This window comes from Neopelma chrysocephalum, unplaced genomic scaffold, assembly GCF_003984885.1.
Source record: "Neopelma chrysocephalum unplaced genomic scaffold, ASM398488v2 Primary Assembly neopelma1_138, whole genome shotgun sequence".
Lineage (NCBI taxonomy): Eukaryota > Metazoa > Chordata > Aves > Passeriformes > Pipridae > Neopelma > Neopelma chrysocephalum.
The window spans coordinates 4789506-4810341 of record NW_020897800.1 but is presented as its reverse complement, the minus strand read 5'-3'; the positions used below and the strand labels follow the sequence as shown (position 1 = coordinate 4810341).

The following is a 20836-nucleotide window of genomic DNA, read 5'->3' as shown; positions in this document are numbered from 1 at the left end:
TGCTTCCCCAGGGCTGTGGTTGTTGGAGAGCTGAGCCTCTCCACCACAATAAAATAGGGGCATCCAGAGAAGCTGTGGCTGCCCCATCCCTGGAAGTGTCCAAGGCCAGGACAGGGCTTGGAGCAACCTGGGTAGTGGAAAGTGTCCCTGCCCATGGCAGGGGGTGGAACAAGATGAGCTTTAAGGTCCCTTCCAACCCAAGCCATTCTGGGATTCTGTGACATACTGCTTCAGGTTTGTGTGCACTCGTGAAGCTGCTGTCAGGTGTTTGCTGCCCACATCAGTGGCACTGGATGCTGCACACCTGGGAAATGACCCCTCTGTGCCTTGATCCGGGCAAGCTGTGAAGTCTTTGGCACCAAGACGAGCTCTTCCCACAAGCCTGGTGAATCCTGTCCTGCTCCAGGAGGGAAAGGCCACTTCTCCTCCCACTTTGTGTCCCTGGCACCACCTAATGAGCTCCTTTTCAACCTCGGCATCTTTCCCTGATGGCAAGGCAGGGACAGCCAGGACTCGGGCAGCACGACTTCGTCGCAGATGGAGCGAGATGGAGCAGCGAGAGGGGACAAAAACATATTTATCTCTTTGCTTATAAAGTGCAGCTGGGTCTGAAGCCATTCAGAGGAAATGGCTGTGGATCCCCCCCATGCCATTCTTCAAAAACAGAGCCGTTCTGCTCCAAGCACTCTTCCAGGATTCATTTGAAACCCCCCATCGTAGCTGGGCGGCTGTTGGGTTTGGAGCGCAGGAGAGGGCGGCTATTAAGAGGTTCTGCTCCTGCCACGGGTGTCCTTTGGAGACAGTGCCTCTCTATTATGGTACAGCAGGTAGATGCCACCACTTGGCATCAGGGAGGCCAGGACAAGCAATCCTAGCACGGTGCCGGCGTTTCAATTAACTGGCAAGACAGCCAACATTTCAGCACCTGTACATCTCTCTCCGTAGCAGCCGGGATGTATTGTATTATAAATAACAATAAGCAGCCCCAGTCAAAGGCTGTAATTGAATCTCTTCGTTCTGCTGACTCGGGTGAAAAAGCCCCTCTGAGTGAATTATGCCGCGGGTCTGGGTAATTTGGGCGACACATAAAGGTGCCACGCTCGGTGTAATTAAAGCAAACATCCATCCCTGTCGGTGCCGCTGCCCCCGGGGCACCCCGGAGCTGCTCGGATGGTCTTCCAAGGGGAGATCCTGCTGGTGGTGTGGGAAGCATCACTCAGCTCTCCAAAACATCCCTTCCCTTGAAGGGTGATCACCGGTGAGGGAGCTGTTGGTGCCTGTTGAAGAGGGAGAACAAATTCCCTCCACTTGGCATGAGGGCATGGAACAGAGCAAGTCGTGAGTGGGGACTCTCTGCTCCTCCTCTCTGCCCCTCCATCCTCAGGGTTTTTCCTTGTAGCTTCCTTCCTGTGTTGTCCAGCTTTTCCCAGCCTCCAAAATCCTAAAAATCCTCATTTTTGTGCTCACAGAGACCTCCTTCTTACTGCTGATCTTCTGGGAGGTGCCTAGTATGCACCCCAGCTGCGAGCCCAGCTTTAAGGAAGTTTTATGGATATAAGGAAATACCCTATTCCTTTTCTGGCTGAAATGGAGTCCTGCCAACAGGAATGAGCCATTCAGTCGACCCTCGCTTCGAGTGGCAGCCTGGGATGTCTTTTGGCAAACGGAGAGAGCCAAAGGTTGATGCCTTCCAGTTCCTTTCCTTCCCTGGAGCCTGGCTGCTCTCAGCACGCGCCCTCCTCAGCTCTCCTCTCCTCTCCCATCCAACCCAGACATCTCTCCAAGGCAGGCACATTTTTCAGCCCAAATTTTGCACTGACAGAATACATTACATCTGCGCCGAGGCGGAATACGAAGTGAGGAGGAGCCGAGGGGGGAGCGCAGGGAAATGAGGTTTTCTCCACCGAGGCAGCTGCAGCCAGAGCCTCTTGGTCCCTCTGTGCTGCTTCAGGTTTTCTTGGAGATTTTTGTTCAGAACATGCTCCACCTTTTTTCTTTTCCCCTCTCGAATCCACTGTGTATGTCACTTGCTTTTTCTTTTCTTTATTTTTTTTTTTGTTATTATCTTAAACATCCATTATTTAGAAACTGCTGGAGCCTGGAAACCAATTTCCGTGCTTATTTCAAAGAGTTTGCAGCGTTTAGGTGGTTCTGTACAGGCTATCTCATGGAATGACCATGGGAAAACAGAGCCTGGCAGGGCTGGGTGCCCTGCGGGGAGGGACCCCTGGCAGGCAGGCAGGGAGAGGGATGAATGCAGGATAAACTCCTTCCCGACGGACATCTGTGCCTCGGGATGACCAGAGGATGAAAATCCTGGAGGATGGAAAGCAGTATTGATTTTAGGACAGGGTCCCTTGCTGGAGGAGGGGTGGGAGCCCATATTCTCCCCCCCAAAAATGGGGTTTGTGGTGGGCAGTGCTGACTCACTCATGGGAATCCTCACTCCTGGGATGCTGAGCTCCATCCCCGGATGGGAACGTGGTTGCAGCGAGTGTCCTTCGCTGTTCTTGGCTTTGCAGGGCTCAGCATGTAAAGCAGTGGATCCCTGCGGATGCTTTAAGCTACTCAAGGGATTAGGCAGGGTTATGAGCAATCCCAGGACACAAGAGAAGTGGAGGCAGTTTGCAACCAAACTCCTCCTCCTCCTCTCCTCCGGCCAAGTAAAGTAATGGAGGCATCTTTTCATCTCAGTTTTGCCATTTTTGGGTGGTGGTTGAGGCAGCCCCTGGTGCAGGAGGACTCCCTCTTCCCAACAGACCACGCTGATCATATTTAGGGCCGGGGAGGTGGCGGGAGGGAAATCCAGGATTGAGGGATTGAGTTCATCCTCCTTGTAAGCCCGTCAAAGTCAGCGGAGTCGCGGCAGGAGCGGGGCTGGCCGGGTGCATCCCCAGCCTGAGAGCAATCCCTGAACACTGCTGACTCGGGGTAACCCTCTGCTGAGCTGCCTGGCAGTCACACCAAGCCCTGCGTGGGCAGCTGAGTCACAAGGATCCCTCTTGGTGCCCCTTTGGTGGCTGGGGAGCACCACAGAAGTCACCACCACAAGGGCATATGGACAAAGGGAAGAGCTGTCCCAGCAGGACATGCTCCTTTTCCCTGTGTTAAGCCCAGAGTCTTTTATCCTGTGATTTCAAAAGAGCTGAAAAAGCTCAGTCAGTGGCATTATCTCTGCTTTTGACAAACTGAACCAAGGGAGCAGAGCAGAGCTGGGGTGAAACCAGCCCCTGCCCTCCCTGGATACTCCCAACCCTCTCAAAACTTCCCAGGGTGCCAACATGTGTAACTTGGGGTCTACAGGGGGTGTCGTCCATGGGGCACCTCCCATCCTGCTGCCCTTTAGAAAGCAAAGGTAGAGTCAGAGAATCCCAGAATGGTTTGGGTTGGAAGGGACCTTAAGACCATCTCATTCCACCCTCTGCCATGGGCAGGGACACCTTCCACTAGCCCGGGTTGCTCCAACCTGGCCTTGGACACTTCCAGGGATGGGGCAGCCACAGCTTCTCTGGGTAACCTGTACCAGGGCCTCCCCATCCTCCCAGAGAAGAATTCTTTCCCAATATCCCATCTAACCCTGCCCTCTGGCAGTGGGGAGCCATTCCACCTTCTCCTGTCATTCCAGGTCCTTGTCCCAAATCCCTCTCCAGCTCTCTTGGAGCCCCTTTAGGCCCTGGAAGGGGCTCTGAGGTCTCCCAGAGCCTTCTCTTCTTCAGCCTGGCTCTAGAGCAGAGGGGCTCCACCTCTTGGAGCATCTCCATGGCCTCCTCTGGACTCAGTCCAGCAGCTCCATGTCCTTCTGATGTTGGAGACCTCAGAGCTGGAACCAGCAGATGGGATCTCACCAGAACAGAATCCCCTCCCTCTCCCTGCTGCCCACGCTGCTTTGGATGTAGCCAAGATGAGTATTTTGGGATGACTGTCTTGGGTCGGTTGGGTTTTCCAGGATACAACCCAAACCTGGAGGCTCTACAAGCGTCCAAGCAGCAAATCCATCCCATGGGAGCTCCCAGAGCCACAGCAGGAGCCCCTTTTACAGGCAGCAGGACTGAGCCCTGCTCAGGGCCCTCTCCAAGCTGCTGCCATCCTCATCCTCGAGTTGAGGCTGGGATTGCAGCGGTGCTGTCCGTGGTGGGAGGCAGGCAGGCAGCTGTGGTGTTGGAATTTTCTCCGCGTCGCTGCGAGTTAATTCATTCCAGCAAATCATCCAAAATAATTTGCGGCGAATATCAATTTTCTGTGTGAACTTCTCGCTGGCTGCACAGAAGTATCTTCTGCCGACACGGCTCCCTTATTCTGCTGATCTGAGACAACAAAGCAGCTGGGGAATAAACAGGAGGCGAGCTGGAGTCCCCAGGGCTGCCGGCACGAGGGAGGTGCTGGGGCTGGAACTCGCTCGTAGATAAAACCCAGCGAAGGCAGGCGATGATTAAAGGCTAATTTGCTGTCTGTGTAGTGCTAAGTGCCCCCCTTTCCTAACGAGCAGAAGGCACTGCCAACCTCATTCTGCTTCGCCGCCCCTCTTTTATTTACCTTTTCAATTATTTTAAGGCTTTCCCAATCTTTGATCAGCGGGCCTGTCTCCTCCGCAAGGCCCCTCTGCACTGAACCAGTGGCACGGGGTGAGCTTTTGGTGCCAGGCAAGGCTTTCGTGGGCAGCAAATGTCTCAAAAAAGAAAAAAAAAACACCAAAATTCAGCCTGCTCCACCTGTCTCGTGATGGATTTCAGCCTGTGAGCGGTGCTGGCTGTCACTTGGTCGACCTTTCTCCCCACCAGCTGGTCGAGCAGAGCTGTCCCAGAGCCAAAGGCACGGCTGCACGGGAGCCGTGGCACCCCAGGATGGTGGTGGCAGGGTGAAGAAGACTCAGTGTTAGCATCTGAACCACCGTCTGCCCTCCAAAAAAAAATAAATCTCAGGGAAGAGTTGTGCGTTGGTTTGGTTGTTTTTAAGGATGGTGTTTTGTTATAAGCTTTAAGGATGGTATTTAATGATATTTTTTATGGTGTTTTGTAGGATTCTGTGATGGATTAGTCCCCAGTAATTAGCTGTGGGTGTGTTCACACTGGGATTTGGAAAAGTCATTTTGGTGTGTTTTGGCTTTTGTTCCCATTGTGATGGGAAAAGGCTTGTGGAGGGTTGGGGTGAGGAACACCCTTTATCATGGAATCCCAGAATGGTTTGGGTTGGAAGGGACCTTAAAAACCAACTCACTCAATCCCCCCACCATGGATAGAGGGGGGCAATTTGTTCCACTAGAACAAGTTGCTCAAAGCCCCATCCAACCCGGCCCTTCTCCCACCTTTTACCATGGAGAGGATTTGCCAGGCGGGAGTTTTCCTAGGGAGTTGTCCAAAGGAGAAAAAGGAGGAGCTGTTTCCCCACTCACAGGGTCTGGATGCAGCTTATCTCTGTGGTACATATTGCAAATGTCTTCAGCATCACTTCTCAGTGGCTCTGTATCCCAGGTTTACCTGGATACAAGGAGACAAGTGCCTTCAGTCCCTCAGCTGCAGGAACCAGCAGCACTGTGGTTTCCTTCCTTGGAGAAGGTGATGCTCCCTGTGGATCAGGCAGCTCGAGCACCTTCTCCCACCCTGAGCAACATTCCTGATGATGGGAACCTGCCGGAGGCACAGCCCCGGGGAGCTCAGCTCCCTGGCCCAGCCCAAAATAGATCTGGGGCACCCATTTGCAACTGGTGCCAGGACTGCACGTTGGCTCCCAGTGGGGGAAGCGGCCCTGATTAAAAGAACTATTTTTAAAGAGCCTGGATGCAGGGAGGGAGAGGTGATAATTAGCTGGTGGTGGTGGCTGCGCTGTGTGACGGGGCTCAGATGGGTCCCTGTGCTGTCAGGGAGATCCATCCTCCCAAAAAAACCACTGCTGGGATCTAGAAAAGACTGACTCCTTCTCCTTGCCTCTCTCCAAGAATGCTGATTAATGCTATTTTATTACCAGTGTCTCATCTTCATGGATCATAGAATCATAGAATCATAGAATCAACTGGGTTGGAAAAGACCTCTGAGATCATCAAGTCCAACCCTTGATCCAACCCCGCCGTGGTTCCCAGCCCATGGCACTGATGCCACATCCAGTCTGTCCTTAAACACCTCCAGGGACGGTGACTCCACCCCCTCCGTGGGCAGCCCATTCCAATGGCTGATCACCCTCTCTGGAAAGAATTTCTTCCTAATATCCAACCTAAACCTCCCCTGGCACAGCTGAAGATCGAGCCCTCTTGTCCTGCTGCTGCTTCCTGGGAGAAGAGATCAACCCCCACCTGGCTCCCCCCTCCTGTCAGGGAGTTGCAGAGAGTGAGGAGGTCTCCCCTGAGCCTCCTCTTCTCCAGGCTGAGCTCCCCCAGCTCCCTCAGCCTCTCCTCACAGCACTTGTGCTCCACTCCCTTCCCCAGCCTCATTTCCCTTCTCTGGACCTGCTCCAGCCCCTCCATGTCCTTCCTGAGCTGAGGGGCCCAGATGTAGGACCCTCTCTAAGCTCCCACAGTGGGAGCAATAAGGGCGTCGAGGGCTGGTTGGAAACTGTGTCTGTCTGTGTGGTGAAGATCATCAGCAATCATTTGGGTGATGTGTTCCACCAAGGAGAATTTATTTGTTTGTTTGCTTATTTGCTTTTCAGACGGCTGTGAGACAAGATGAATTTTTCATGCAGCAAAAAAATTTCAAGTGTTTTATTGTTTGAAAAATTGGCTTTAAGTACATGTGTGTATATGTGCAGCCAGGAAAAAAAATGGAGCTCTTCAGTCATCTCCACTTATTTATTTATTTGTTTGATGCATCGTGCAGATTTATTTAATTGATGGCAGCACCTAGAGTGTGTTAGGCACTTCCTAAGCTCTCCCATAGGCTGGGCTTTGGGTTTGCTTTGGTGTTGCTCAGCCTAAGGACAGACAGGTGGAGGTCAGGAAAAGGGGAAGAGCTGCAGACAATTTATGTACGAGCTAAATCTCTTCCCTCTGAGCTGCCCAGAGCCAATACCTGCAGCTTCTGGGGGGGGGACTGGATTAGCTCTCTGTCACCTCCCCAGAGTGGATTCAGTTTATATATATATTTATATATATATATATATGTATGTATATGTGTGTGTATTTCTCTTTCACTCGACTGGGATAAAAATTGCTGAGTCAAAGATTCATTTTCTTCTCAAGCCCCTTGGAAGGCAGATAAAGGGGCTGGCGGCTCGGCAGGGCTATAAATAATGCATAGAGCACAGGAGCAGCCAGCCCAGCCCTCTGCTTACCCAGGGAAGGTTCCTCAATAACATATTACCCTGTCTGCCGGCCCCAGGATGGCGCTGCTCCACTCACCTGAGGCGAACGCCCACTGCTCAGTGAGATAAATAAATAAAGGAGCCTAATAAAGCTCTGGTTATCAGCAGTCCTGCCCAGCCCTGTTGCTGCAGCCCTGCTCCCAGTAGAGTCCTGGGCTTAATGCTTCTCAAAGTCACCGTGCTCAAGGTGGTGTGAGGACAAGGGGGAAATTGTGCCTGATTATCCCCCTGCTGACCCCCCAGGGCTCGAGATCCTGCCATCCCTCCATCCCCCTTCATCTTTGGGATAAGCTGCTTGTCCCTTTAAATACAGGACATGCCAAGCTGGAATGCCAAATCCCAGGCAACTGAGAACACGGAGGAGCTTCAGATGTAGCTGAGGTTGGGTCTTCACCCACAAGGCTGTGATGCACAAAAACGCATTTTAGGATTGACTCCTGCTCAGTATAACTGATCAAATTCCTCCTGAATGCTCCCAGAAGTCTTCCCCTTCTCCAGGTTCAACAACTGGTGGCCTGGGCCACTCTGGAGCTGGAAGCTGACTTGGAAAGGCTTGTTGGTGGGAGGGTGACAGCCCAAAGCTTCCTGGTGGCTCAGTAGCCCAGGTGAGGTGGAGTTAGTCCTATCTACTCCACACAAAGCCTATTCAGGGTTATAATCAGCTCTGCCAACCCTGTGGAGCAACAGGGACTTGTGTGGGCTCAGTCCTGGGCTCTCAGTGATGCTCCGTGGAGGCACAAGTGAGCCCTGGCACAAAGGGAACGAGGGTGTTACGGAGTCAGTGAGGGCTCAGAGGGCCTTTTCATGCAGTCCCACACCCCGGGGGGCTTCAAAGGCCCTTTCCCTTCCCTTTGAGCTGCTTGTTCAAATGATCCTCAGCCCTCAAAGCCAAACACTGAGCAAATCTGTGGCAGTTCATCCAATTCCTGTAGAGTCTCAAGGCCATAAATTGGTCCCAGGTGGGCACAGGGAATCCAGGTGAACAAATGGAGTGGGTGGTCCCTCTGTCTCGTGGTGCAGGGACAGGAGGTGCTGCTGAGAGAAACCAAAAAGCAGCAAATGTCAAATCGATGAAAGAAAATCTTTCTTCTCCCTTTTTTTTCTGCCTTCTCACAGAACGCACTGTTACTCCTGAAGTTTCTCATCCCTTTTTTATCTTGGTCTTTGGCCTCAAATCCCTTGTCAGGAGCTGCCTTTGAAACCAAAAGGGGAGGGTGGGTGGGAAGGACACATTTCCCCGCCAACCTGGCCAATCTTGGAGGAACTCTGAATCATCTCTCTTCAGGGTGCTGGGCACCCCCTGGCTGGGGAGGGTCAGGAAGGGAGGTTGGCTTGGGAAGGGTAGCCCAGGAGTGCCATCTTCAGGATTGCTGTTACCTTTTTTTTTCCTGAAGTTCTAACGAGCAGGTTGGGTGCTGTTACTGCAGTTTGAACGTGCTGAAAATCCTCTGTGGCCAAGTTCTCCTTGTTTTACCCCAGTTCTCCTCCCTGGCTCTTGCTGTGGCCACACATGCTCTGGGCATTGCCTCTTCAGTGATGTTTCTTTGTGTGTCATCGAGCTGAGTTGCCCGATTCCACATTTTCAAGGGTATTTGGAGGAAATGTGGATGGTTCATTGCCTGGTGTTTGAAGGAAGCGGCGAATTTAATTAAAAAACATGAGGGAAAATTAGTAGTAAAGGAGACTGATTGCAAGGCTTGATGTAGGGAGGATTTAGGCATGGCAGAGGAGCACTGGGAAGGGCTGGCTCCCTGCTCCATGCCAGTCCTCTGCCCTTGGGGAAAATAATAACAAGGAGAAGCAGAGGGAGAAAAAAAAAAAAAGCAGGTTTTTATTGTTGTTTGTGATTTTTACATAAATTTTTCAGATTGCACAGCCTGTCTTTTCTTTTTTTTCCCCTGTCTGCTCTGTTTAATGCAAACGGCACCTTCCCGCTGATTGCAATCACACACTGATTGAGAGCGGCTCCTCTGCCTGGGCTGGCAGGGAAGGAGGGAGCCTTAACCCTTTCTCTCACCTGGCTCACTCCTTCCTCGCTTTCTCCCCTTGCTGGGGGACTCCAAACCCACTCCCCAAAGCCTTTCTGCTTAAACATGCACAGGATGCTCCGCGGCTCTAATAGTGAATTTATTTTAATAAGTGAAAGCTTTGAAATAGATACCGACCTGCTGCTGCAGGGCACGGGCCCAGCTCGAGCTAATATGATTAGGAAGGAACTTTCCTTGCAGAGAAATCATCTCCTATCTTCCTGCTGCAGCCTGGTGCCCCGGGATGCCGGGAGCAGCGGTCACCGTGGGAGGCGGATGCCTCGGCTCGGAGGATCATTGTCTATTCTATCCCAATTCTTGTATCCTCCTCATCAGTTCAGCATCACAGCTCCTTCCTGTGGTGCACTGAACAACACCCAGCCCACATGGCTCCCTTGCTCCTTGGGGGTGGATTGGTGGGCGCTGTGGGAAGCAGCCTCACTACTCATGGAATGCTTTGAGTTGGAAGGGACCTTAAAGTTCATCTCATTCCACACCCTCCCATGGGCAGGGACACCTTCCACTAGCCCAGGTTGCTCCAAGCCCCGTCCAACCTGGCCTTGAACACTTCCAGGGCTGAGGCAGCCACAGCTTCTCTGGGCAACCTGTGCCAGGGCTCCTCACCCTCATAGGGAAGTTTTCCTTCCCAATATCCCATCTCTCCCTGCCCTCTGGCAGTGGGAAGCCATTTGCCCAGCCCCTGTCTGCTCCTCATCCCCCTTTATGACAACACATCCCTGAGTTCCCAAAACCAGCACAATGTGCTCTGTGTGCTCTCCCAGGGATCAGAATCCAGGATCCAAGGGTTCCCTCTATTAAGAGCATCACAGAGAGTGATTGTTTCATTAATGGTTGGGCACAAGTGCCACTGGACCCATCCAAGCTTTCTGCTAATTCCCATCCTGTGAAAACTCATAAAAGCTCTTAAACCTCCATAATCCTTAATCCAGTGGACACACACCTTTTCCCAGTGGAGATGCACGGGCTGTGGGAACAGTCCGGGAGTTTGACGAGTGCAAATCCAGATCCCACGTGTTGCCTTAGGCCTTGTGTCGCATCATCCCGAAATCTGGCAGAACACCCGGTGCAAGGAAAACCCTCCAAAGAAATCACTCCCCCAGGGAATGGGGGCTGGCTGCAGATGGGCAGGTTGGAGCTGAGTAGCTGAGAGGACGTGCTCCACGGGGCTGAGAACTGCCCCTCTTCAGGGCGAGCAGCTCCACGCCAAGTGATCCCACCTTGATGCATCATGAAAAAGCAGGAGCAAAAGTGGTCCTGGTCCCCTTTTGCAAGGACTGTGATGCTGCTGGATGGGAGCTCAGCCAGGCCAGGCACGTGCATCCCAAAATTTGGCTCTGCCTGTTCCCTCCCTTTCCCTCTCTCTGCAATAAGAGGCAGGGAGGGGAGCGGTTTGCAGGCACAGTGATGCCTGCGCAGAGGTCGGGAGCAAATGTGGTCCACTGGCTGATAAGTTCCCTGTGAAGGGAATGACTTCAGGGATTGGATTGCAGTTGCCCAACTCGGTTAGGTCGAGATAACATCGTGGTTTGAGACATCGATCACTTCAAAGGAACCTGCAGAGGGATTTTAATGCCTCGCAAATTGCTTTTCCTTCTATTCAATTTACATTCGCGATTGCACAGAGCATATTTAGGAGCTTTCCAAACTGCCACAAACAATGACAAATCTCTCCTGGAACGTTCTCCTGTTGCAGTAAATTTGACCTGACAAAAGAAAGGGAGAAACTTCAGCCTCCTTCAGTTCCATAAGGGCCTCTCAACCCCGTGGGGAGCTGAGGTTTGGGGCTCACCAGCTCTGAACATCCGCAGTGAGAGCAGGGAAACGCTTTGCTGTGATGCTGCAGCACCCAAGGGCTGGGTGGGGATGGAAAAGCCACTGATCCTGAAATCACATCCCTGTGGAAAGCCTTAATGATAGAGGGGGAGCCTCTCAAAGGGCTGCTGGTGTAGATTAAACAGTGTAGATTCCTGGCAGTGGGATATAGAGCTGCCCTTGCCACTGGAGATGGGGTAAGGAAAGACAGGGATCACTTCTGCAGGAGGAAAACCCCCTCTTACCTTAGCTGAGGTTGTGAGGCTGAGCCCTGGTTCCAGTGCCCATGGGAAGGACTGATTACCATCCTGCCTGGTGCAAAACTGAGTGGATTGGGAAGGGAGCAAGCAGCTGGGAAAATAGGAATATGTGGATTCATGGAAGAGGGGCTCTTCTGATATAACAGTGAGTCATTAGGCAGGTTTTTCCAGGGATTCTGGCTATGGCAGAGGCAAGGGGTGCCTCTGGATTGGGATGTGTTTCTCTCTGTGAGGCAGGATCGACAGCTCCACCAGCCCTGTCACAGCCTCTCCAGTCCTGCCCAGGCCACCATCCCATGGGATTTGTGCTAATTGAAATATAATCAATACAGCAGTGATTGTATTGCTGGTGAGAGAGGATCCCTGTCTCCTGTTGGAGGGACACACTGCCCTGATATCTGGGGAAATGGAAGGCTACAGCCCCACCTGGGGATCTCAGCTGTGCTGTTTGGGGATTCCCAAGCTGCCCCAGCATGGCTGGGTCTGATCCTCATGGTTTGGGAGATACAAAACACCTTCACCAGTTGGTCATTATGCTCCCAGTGGCCTCTTTGCTCCCATGCCCATGAGTTTGGCACAGGTGTCTTTCCTGTGGCTCCTGGTGGGGAGAGGGCTGGAAGAGGTGGGCAAGGACCAGGAGGAGGGAAGGATATTTTTGCCAAGCAGTGCCCAAGACTCACTTCTCTCCAGCACAGCTTTTTCCTGTGCTTCCCAGCCACCAAGCTGTGGCCAGGCAAAGAACCCTCTCACCTGTGTTATTATTTCATTAAACATGTTAATTCTGGCTCTGTCTCTGCATATCCATGAGCCTGTGGTGTCCTTCCCCTGCCATGGCCAGCTGGGATGAGCTGCCATCAGGGCCCACAGCGGGTGCACATCCCAAAAAACGGGAGGGTGCCACACTCAGCTCAACCTCATTCCCCCCCAGCTCGTACCTGCTGGTTCCTGGAGGCTTTAAAAGCCAGTGCAGAGATTCAGTGGGTTTGCCCCGAAGCTCCCATTGGGTTTTTCCAGCAGCATTTGTTGCCCCAAAGGACTTCAGCAAACCCACGTGGCTGCTGCTTGCTCAGATGCACCTGGGTGACCCCCCAGAGCACCCCTGAGCTTCTGCAATTAGTTTCCCAGATGGAAATCTGAGGCTGCAGAGGCCAGCTGAGCTGCTTGGCATGGCCAGGACATCAGAGTGCAGCCTCTTGGTGTGTCCATGTCCTCTGATTTGCCATCTGGTACCTGCCAGAGCATCTCCTGCTCTGATAGAGCCAGAGATTTCAGCTGGGAAATGTCAGCCTTGGATGGATTTAGGAGTTTTGGCGTCATACTTGGCACCTTTTTATCTCTTTCCTCCATGAAGCCCTGCTCCCAGGGATGACCATGCTCCAGGGGGAAGCAGCAATCAAACCTGGCAAGGAGTAAAGCTCCTACAACAGAGCAAAACCTATTCCCAAGGCCCCGAGTGTGGACAGGCTTCCCAAGTCCTTTCATTCAGCTGGTGCTTCTGTTTGAGGATGGCATGTTTGGCTCTTCCAATGATTTTCCTGTGCTTTGGGAGTCTGAGATAAAGCCTTCCAGTATTCCTCATCTATCCCAGGACTCTGGGAAGGGCTCTGAGGAGCTGTGGTGGTGTTTCTGCTTTCCAGCTGGAGGTGGATGCAGTGGGGCAGACTCTCTGTATGGGACTCCCAAGCTGGGGTCTGGCATTGCGTCGTGATCCGTGTCCCAGCTCTCTCCGCCTCATCCCTTCGTTTTTGGAGCAATAGCAGAGCACAAAGCTGCTCTGTCCCAGGGGCCCTTTTGCCCTCAGATGGCTCCAGAAGGCTGCCAGCCCCATTATGTGTCTTGATATAATCCTGGCTTTTGTGTTTGAGCCTGGAAACCCTCAGGGCCATCAGGGCACAGCACATTAGGGATCCAGAGACACGTGTTCAAGCCTTGTTCTGGGCTCCTGCTGAAAGACTCCTGTGGCTGTCACAACCATGGGCATGTGCTGGGATGCTCAGGCAGCAGGAGAGGACTTCCACCTGCTCTAGTGGAAGGTGTCCCTGCCCATGGCAGGACTAGAGAACCTTTAAAAGGTCTCACTATTCTATGATTCTATTCTATCATCTTTCCCAAATGTTTGGGGCACTCAGAGAAAACAAACTGGTTTCGTGCTGGCATTTTCTCCCACATGCTGCAGTTGGTCTGGGAGGTAAATTTGAGGCTCCAAAGGGTGAAGGATGACCCATGGGCATGGCAGGGCTGGGCCCCTCTCCTGTCCAGGCAGCTTATTTCCTTTAGCACATCTTTGATCTGCTCCAGGTGCTTTCAGCTTTTAGGGGCTCAACCCCTTTCCCTTGGATAGCCCTAAAAAGGCACAGAGGAATTCTGATTTTCCAGTCTCTGCTGGCCTGTTTGCTGCTTCGTCCATTCAAATCCAAGTTGGCACCGTGGAAAATATCCCAATTATATTCCCTGCCCGTGCCTTGCCCCTTCAGAGCCAGCCCTCTCACCGAGTGCACCATGGCTGAGCATTAATCTTCCAAGGCTCTCGAGCACTGCTGGTAAATCTGCTGGGCTGAAGCTGGGGAGTCATCTCTGCAAAGGGCTCGGGAGGGTCCCTGAGGTGTCACCCAGCTGGTGGTGGCCGTGGCACAGTGTCACTGTGCTGGCTGGCAGGGAGAGCAAGCCCTGGGCTCTCCCCACCTCTCTCCTCTCCTCCTGCCTGGAGCTTGCCAGTTTGCACTGCACGGGAAGGAACGGGAAAGTCATAAATCAATCTCGAGTGTTTCTCTTCTCTTTAGGGGAAAAATAATAACCCCAAACAAAACAAGGTCGGGAGAAAGGAATTCCTAATGACAAACTTACTCCAGCTAAGACACCAGGGGCTTCAGCAATATGAGATTAAACCTGCTGTGCTGAGACTCTATTACTCCATATATTACTGTGTGCTGCTGGACTGATGGTTCTCACAGGCGGAAATATAACCCTCGGAAATGTCAAGGCACATAATAAAGAGACCTAGCAGGGGAGGCTGGATGGCTCCAGGGATTGATAAAGCCTTTCCAGCACCGGCTCTGCGGTGAGGAGGGGGTGGGTGCCCGCTGGAGCTCACAGGCTTTGCTGGTCCCTTTGTTAGATGGCTCCAAGGGAGAGGTGGCATGGGAGAAATTCTCCTGGAACAACTCCGTCTGGCCCAGTTTGCTTTGGAAATAAAGCAGGGATCTCCAAGTGAAAGCTGGGATGAATAGTTGCCTCCTTCTGCAGCCCTCAGCTGTAAGTGTTTGTCCCTGGGGTGGTTGTAACACTCAGACCTCTTCATTAGCTCTTAATGCTTCCCGTGTCCTCTTGGCATGGCAAATCCCTTGGGCACAGACCGTTTCCCTGGGAGCCCAGCTGGGTCTCCTGGGTCTGTATGAGACCACACTGTGAATCTCTGGGGAAGGGTCTTCCTAATGGCTGGTGGATAGAGCCCTCCCAAGGGGAAGGCAGCCCATGGGATCACCACCAAGGACCTCTTAACAAATCCTCCTGGGTTAGGAAAAGCATTTGCTCCTTGGCACGTGGATCTGTAATTCCTGTTTTTGGGAATGGGAGTGAGTGTGAGCTGCTGGATGAGCCCGTGCTGGTGGGGCTGTGTGTGCTGTCCCCAGAGTCACAGTTCTGTGCAGCACAGGGCTCCCTGTTCCCCCCAAAAAATGTTGGTCTGTGGCTGTAAACTGTGAACCTTCCCATCTCTCCACGGCAGCTGTGGGCTCGTTAGGGCGAGAAGAGGGAAATAAATCTCCTGGAACTCATGAACTATTTACAGCAGTGCTGAGCAAGCAGTCCATGATTATTTATTTATTCTCCCCAGCCAGGCTGTGCTGGTGAACCCAGGGAGTGGGGAATGCTGCCAGGGCTGCCGGGTCCAGCCCCACGCTGTCTCCTCTGCATGAGGCTCCCCGTGGGCAGGCAAGTCCCTGGAGATCCCAAAAGGCATCACACATGCCCTGGCAGCATCTCAGTGCTGTTTGTGACTTTGGAGGGAGTAAAACCCAACCCTTCTTTGTGCTGAGGTATTTTCATCCCTGTTCTGACCGTTCATCCTTGTGCCCAAGGCCGAAAAAGAAGGAAAATAATATTTCAGAAGTGGAGGATATTTTGCATGACAAGATGTGTTGGAGGGGCCTGCAAGATGTGTCTGCAGATGGTTTGGGGTGCAAGGAGGGTGTTGGTGTGATGCTGAGAATCACAGAACAGTTTGGGTTGGAAGGGACCTTAAAACTCAGCTCATTCTACCCCCTGCCATGGGCAGGGACACGGTTGCTCCAATCCCCATCCAACCTGGCCTCGAACACTTCCAGGGATGGGGCTTAATTTTATGGAATAGCCATTTTCCCCCGCAGCATCACCAGACAGTCAGTAGATATTAATGACTGATCATTCTACTAATTCTACTAATTACCCAACTCCCTGTGTTGTGTGAAAACAGGTGTTTTAAACAGCCAGGAGGTGACACAGGGTTTGTTGGGTCGTACCTGCAGCACCGGGCAGTGTATGGGAGGTGTTGCCCCATTGTCCTTCCCACCCTGTCCCTGTGCATCTTCCACCCCAGAATCAGGGTTGATGGAGAGGATGCTGCAAGGAAGAAGGAATGGCCCCTTTCCCTTTCCTGGGAGTGCTGGCACCTGCTTACTGGCACTCGTGCTGCTTCAAAGGCATTTTCTCGTCCTGGGGCTTATGGGCCAAGGACACTTCTTGCCTGCAGCTTTATATCTGTCAGTTTGATCAGCAAATGGGGGAGAGGGCCATAAAACTGCGGAGGCTGAGCCCTAGTCCCTTTAATCCCGCCAGGAGGGCCGGCGTTATTTCTCCACCGGGAGCGCTAATAGGATTCTAATACTCTGGCAAATGGGATTTTTTACAACTGCCATTCTGCAGTTACGGAGCTGGTGTGCCACAGGACAGCCCGATAAATTCTCCTGCAGATGGAGGGGGCTGGTGGCTCAGGAGGGGGAGTGTTGCCCTCCCTGATGATGCTTGAGGGGGGGATCTGCTGGATCCCCCACTGCTGCTTCCCGAGCTCTCGGGGCATCCCCATGGTTTGACTGGGCAGAGCTGTTGGGCTGGTGGGGTGGTTTGGCTGTTTCTAGGGTTGGTGTCTGGCATTTTGTACTTACCCTCCTGGCTCCCTCCATGCCCTCCCTGCACATGTGTGTGCCAGGGTGGAGCATTTCTGTGCCTGCTCTCAGCAGGCAAAGCAATGAGTCGGGTGCCCAGTGGTCTTCATGTTGCTTTAAAGGCATTTCTAAGACCTACTAAACCTGGGAAGGCTCCAGCAGGATCTGTTTGTTCCTCCCCTCCGTTGCTATCCCTGGATGTGTCTCCTGTCACTGTGGCTCTGCCACCAGCCTTGGCTGCAGTGGCTGGAACATTCCAGCATGAAGGTCACATCCCAGCTGCCTTTCCCACCCAGCTCCAGTGCCAAGACTCAGGACAGTGGGACCACTGAGTCTGTGGTGTGGCAGGACAGGGGTTTCTTGGCAGTGGTCACTGCAGGGTGTCCATGCATGGAACACCAGCCCTGGGCAGGGAAACCCCCTGGAAGAGCAGGGAAGCTTGGAGCGTATCATATCTTTGGGACCCTGTTCCTTGCCTTGTGTGCATGCATATGGAAATGCTGATGAAATTATAGGATGGTGATACATTTATGGCCTTGCCCTATATCCCTTGGCAGCAGAGCAGGCACATCCCACAGTTGCAAACAGATCCCACTCCATTTGAGCATCACTCCAGCACCACAGGACACACCAGCAACTGCACTTCATCCCCTCCTCAGCGGGCAGTGCCCAGCTCGAGTGCCAGAGCCATAAATATTGTATCACTGTATCCAATCTCAGCTCTGGATTGATTTTTCTCCAGCCTTGATCGCGGGAAGGCAGGGAGACAGGATTATTTTCCCGGGCAATCACAGGTTGATGGCTCCTTGCAGCTGCTTCCACACTTTTCTGCCATCAGTAAATAAGCAGCTCCCCACCCTCTGCTTGGAGCAGCACCTATTTCCCCGGGACATTCTCCGGGGTTTCGTGATGCTTCGCTGCAAATTGGTACAGGAGAGTGGCCCGACCCTTCTTGTTTTACAGCAGTGTCGGCATGTTGGCTTTATCTTATCTATTATCACCTCTGCCCAGAGCTAACAAGATCTCATCTACCTCTCTCGAAAATCCTATTTGTCATCACATTCCTACAGCTGCCCAAAAGTCCCACCCTGACGTCAGGAATCCTCGTGCCAAGTGCTGCACAGGTTGATTGTGAGACAGACCTGCCCCACAGGTAATAGAGCAGCTCTCCTTATTCCCATTTTACAGGCAGCTGAGCCGAGGGGAAACGCGTGGTCCAAGTTAATAAAAACTCCTGGAATAATCCCCCGGAGATTTTTCCAAGGTTATAAAGGAAGACTGAGGTTTGAAGAGAGATGTGGAGAGCACTGAACAGAATTTTGGCGGCCGGTAAACAGCTCACTCCAGGGTTTTAAATCATCAGAAAGCAGCCAGAGCAGCAAAGTTTCTTCCCCAATTAAAAAATAAAGCAAACTTGAAAGTTCTGCATGTAAATCGGCACCGGAGAATGAGCTGGTGTTGTGCAATAAATGGGTGAAGGCAGGGAAATGTCACATTTTATTGAGGGAAAAATTGTGACGGGAGAAAATATCTTCTCTTAGACTAAGTGATATGTTTGGGGGAAATAAAATAGCAGAAAAGCGGCTTTTGCACAGAGCTGTGGCTGCAAAAGGAGGTGGAGAGGGAGGAGGTGGAGAAGGTGGGTGTCCGTGGTAGGGACATCACAGGTACCCCTGCAGCCAGGACATGGGAACACCATGGAAAAGGGCTCCAGTTACAGCAAAATTGGGATCATCTGCTGCACTTCAGGATTTGCTTCCCGTGCTGTTCCAGCCTGCCTGCACACATCTGGGCAAGGAGGGCTGATGGGGACAGCAACCCTGGTACTTACCAGGCAGTGTTTTACTCAGGATGATCCAAATTCTCCCAAACTGTGGAACTCCCAAGTTGCTCTGGTGGCTGCACTCTCCGTGTTCCCAAAGTGCTGGAGCTGGGCTGGAATCGATGTGTTGTCTCACAGGCTTTGATGGGAATGAGTGGGGTGTCCTCTCCCGGGCCAAAGGGCTCTCCAAATCGTAGAATCCTGGAATCAGTAAGATTGGAAAAGACCTCCAAGGTCATCAAGCCCAACCTTTGGCTGATCCCCACCTTGTCAACCAAACCAGAGCACGGCCATGTCCAGTCAAAGCCCCTTCCTGGGCTGCATCTCCCCCTGTTCCCTTTTGCTCAGCAAAGCCGTGGAAATAAATCCCTTGGACAAATTAATCCTGTTCTATCACCTTGTTTTTTTAGTCTTCAGAGTGAGATTTCCTAGGAAATCATCCAGTATTTTGGTTCTGTGCTGGAAACCGTGTGTAGCTATGTTTTGGTAGGTCCTACTCTCTCCATGTCCTTTAACCCCCAGGATATCTCCATCCCTCTGCCCAAATCTGCCAGGCTTTGCTGCACACCAAGGTGAGAAGCAGGAGAAGGAGCTGGCTGTGGCCAAATCCATTTGCTCACCAATAAGTGAGGAAATAAAGGATTTGGGCTTTGGAGAGTTAAAAATGCATCTCCCGGTGCAGTAACGCACACCAGGATGGGCCCTGGAAGGGGTTTTCCACCTCCTGAAGCATCTGGCACTGGGCACTGCTGGCAACACATCCCAAACTGATGGGATTTCAACAGAAACATCCATTTCTGCAGGTGGGAGACAAATACTGACAACAAACAGCTCAGCGGTGAGGACAAGCAAGGCAGGAGAAAGATGAATATTTGGCTTGGAGAGGAGTGTTTGATACCTCTCCCTACCAAAATGGATGCTCCTTTTTTTTTTTTCTCCAGAAGGAAAATTAGGTTGTAGTGATGATCTTTGGGTTTTATTTGTAGGAAGAATTGTATGGAAGAAAGACAAGCAGGGAGGAGAGGGAAAACACAGAATCAGAGAATGGTTTAGGTTGGAAAAGCCCTCTAAGGTCGTTAATTCCAACCAACCCAGCACTGCCAAGGCCACCACAATCCATGTCCCCAAGTGCCACATCTACACACCTTTTAAATCCTTCCAGGGATAGCAACTCCACCACTTCCCTGGACAGCCTATTCCAGCCCTTTCCATGAAGAAATTTTCCCTGATATCCAACTTAAACCTCCCCTGGCACAACCTGAGGCTATTTGCTCTTGACCTTCCCACGCTCCCGTTGAACATTAACATGATTTTTCACTCAATAATTTTGTGTTAAGCATTTTTAATTGATTTTTTAATAACAGTCGAGCTTGGAAGAGTCTGAAGCATCCTGTACCAAGGATATGATGGATATGGAAGCTGTGCATGGTCAAGCCTTGTTAGGAGCTGCAAACTCTCTGCTTGACGGGAAATGGAAAATAAGACAAATAGATCAATTTTCATTGCAGCAAAAGCTTAGCAGTCGTGGGCTCCAAATTTCCTCTGGGGTCTAATGTTGTTTAACTTATTTCTTAATGGTCTGAAACAGGGGGTGACCGGGGCTGTGGCCTTTGACTGCAAGAGAAATATAAAGTTGCCCTAATAATGGAGCGTTGGGAGTTATGAAAAGGGTCTGGGTAAATTAGATTGTGGCCTCGTGTGTGGCAGTGGCCGTGTCCTCCTGGAGGGAAAACTGCCATTGTTAACCAAGGGGAAGGAAAACCAGGGCAAATTGCTGTGTAGGAAGAGTTATCCTAAGGAGAGGAATGCCGGGATGGGTGATGGGGTATCCATGTGCTCCCACTGGAGCGGAGTGGGGGGATTTCAGGCATCTGCTGGCACAAACCAGGCGAGTTTGTGGGCTGAGCAGAGATGTGAGGAAGTGAAAAGGCTCAGCAGGAGCCGAGTTCTGTGCCTGATTTTATGGCAGGAAATATCAGATACCTCCTAACAACTGGGTCTGGTGTCCTTGGCCATGCCAGGTGGAAGTGACCCGATGCAAACTCGAGTTATGGATTTCTTGTGCTGCTGGACATATGGTGACAGTGGGATTTAGAGCTGCTTCTGCAGCTCCTGGGCTGCAGCTGTAACTGGAAGGAATCGCTAATATAAAAATGTATCTGGAGACTCCTCACCATTCCTGAGAAAATAGAAATCAAAATAACCATTTTTGCAATGCAACATTTTATAAAGAGCCCCAAACTGACTTGAAATATTTAATAAAAATCAAATTTTTTACTTAAAGGTGGCTTTTTTTCTCCCTACACAGTTTCATGAAGGCTCAACCAGACCCAGTGGGCATTTCTTGGTGCCCAAGGCTCGTCCAAACCTGATGCTCCCATAACTTAGGTCCCATCTCTTGTCCCCAGGGCTGCCTTGGCACCTCACCTGCTGCTTGCTGGCCCTTGGGGAACCAACAGCTCAGCC

General features: G+C 51.8%; 1 protein-coding gene across 1 annotated transcript in view; it reads left to right on the top strand.

Annotated features, from left to right (window-relative positions):
- Positions 1 to 20836, top strand: part of LOC113975537 (protein CEPU-1) — a 353640-nt gene that overhangs the window by 49145 nt on the left and 283659 nt on the right. The gene's annotated exons all lie outside the window — the stretch shown is intronic.